Consider the following 2,112-nt stretch of genomic DNA (forward strand, 5'->3'; position numbering starts at 1 on the left):
TGCTAATAGTGTTCTGTTCAAAAGGTCTTCTCCTGTGCCAATGAGTTCAAGCCTGTCCCCCACTTTCTCTTCTATCAGGTTCACTTTGTCCATTTTATTGCTGAGGCTTTGATCCATTTGGAAGTGAGTTTATGCAGGGTGATAAGTACAGATCTATTTGGATTCTTCTACAAGCAGCTATCCAATTTAACCAGCACCATTTGTTGAAGATGTTGTTTGTCCTTCCAGTTTGTATTTCTGGCTTATCTATCAAAATTCTAGTGTCCCTATGTATGCAGATTTATGTTTCAGTCCTCATTTTAGTTCAAATGATCATATGTCTGATTTTGTGCCAATACCATGTTTAAATCAACTTGAAATCATGGATAGTTATACCTTCAGCGATTATTTTATTATTCAACATTTGAAGCACAGATAATTTGCCAAGCAGGGTATGCTTGCTTTGTGTCTGTTATCTCAGATCTCTGGAAGTCTGAAGAAGGAGAATTTCCGAAAACTCAAAGCCATAATTTCCTTGAGGTTAAACTGGGTCAATGTAAATAGAGATCTTGTTTCAATCAGTTTTCCCACAACCTCTTAATTAAGGCTGAAATACACTTTATAGACCTATGACTTTATCTGACTTTTATAATAGGATTTTATATGACCAGGACTCCCAAGCACAGGCCATCACAGTTACCTGTGAGAAGAGGCTAGAACAGGAAAAAGGGCAGACACAGCATAGTGTGCTTATGTGCAAGGTGTTGGGAGCCCAAGGAGTGGGCAAGTCGGCCTTCTTACAAGCCTTCCTTGGCCACAGCCTGAGGGAAGCCAGGGAGCTCCCTGAGGAACCACCCCCCCCCCATGTACACCATCATACACTACGGGTCAACGGACCTGATTCTGTGTGAAGTAAGTGCAGAAAGCCTGCTGGACACCTCTCTGGATACTACCTGTGATGTCGCCTGCTTAATGTTTGATAGTAGTGACCCCAAGACCTTTGTACACTGTGCTACCATATACAAGCGCCATTACATGGACGGACAGACCCCTGCCTCTTTATCTCCTCCAAAGCTGATCTCCCTGAAGGTGATGCCTCACCAGGCCTGTCACCAGCTTAATCAGTTTAATTCTGCCGTAGATACCGGCTGCCTGTGTCCCCCCACCCCACCCCCCGCCTCATTCTCCTGCTTGTGACCAGCACAGCCCGACACAGCTGTCTTTACCCAACATGCTACCATGGCTACCTTCCCGCACCTGGTACACACAGAGCTGCACCCCCCCCACCACCTCCTTTTGGCTCCGTGGAATGCTGGTGGCGGTCGGGACTGCGGTGGCTGCCATCCTTAGCTTCTCACTGTACAGGGTCCTAGTGAAGAGCCAATGATAAAGGAAGGACCCATGAGCCTCTCCTGACCAAGGCACAGCACACTGCAGTGCCTTGTGGAGGCTTATGTGGCAGAGGAGTATGGGCTTTCAGCTTGGTGGTGTAATGGCTATGTGGCTACAGGGTCCCCGGGACTGATGTGGGGTACCTGCTCAGGGACTTTGTGTCTAAACTTTGACTTCCGAAATCTCTTGCGCCCAACAAGGCTGTGTTTTGCCCTGTCCTACTGAGAGTGAGGGTGCAGGTTGGAGGTGTGAGGCCATGACCTTGGAGGGAATATTGTGTGGTAGAGGCTGGGCTATGGGTAAGGAAGCCAGGGACCAAGACCAGGGGCTCTCAGGGTGCTTCCTGGTTCTGCATGGCCAGTAGGCATGTGGGGGACAAGAGGTGATGGTCAAATTGGGAGGGACCTGATAGTCACCGAGTTCCCACCTTTCTGTACTGTGTGGAGCTTTACACTCTACCAGCTGCAGAGCAAGTGGAATTGGGTTCCTTGATTAAACCTCACCTGTCTTTTCCAGCTCTTGGGGGAAAAGAAAATTAAATGTCTGTAACTAGGAATTCATCTATTTAGCTGAAATTGTTCCCTTACTTTTCTTCAGTGGCTAAGGAATGTACTATTAATAATAAGACTTGTCATTTCAAGAAATATAAAATTTGGCCTTACTCAATCCCTTACAAAAAGCTAAACCTCAATGTTCTCTAAAAGATCAAAGGTGAATTGGTCAACGGTTACATCTCAACAT

The 2,112-nt window shown here is 46.5% G+C and overlaps 1 pseudogene; it reads left to right on the plus strand.

Moving 5' to 3' along the window:
* The first annotated feature begins 608 nt into the window (after window positions 1-608).
* Window positions 609-1,366, plus strand: LOC121463262 (annotated as a pseudogene).
* Window positions 1,367-2,112: the final 746 nt, after the last annotated feature.

Source organism: Microtus oregoni, unplaced genomic scaffold (assembly GCF_018167655.1).
Source record: "Microtus oregoni isolate MIOR12 unplaced genomic scaffold, Mior012 000026F_ref0000081, whole genome shotgun sequence".
In the NCBI taxonomy this organism is placed as follows: Eukaryota; Metazoa; Chordata; class Mammalia; order Rodentia; family Cricetidae; genus Microtus; species Microtus oregoni.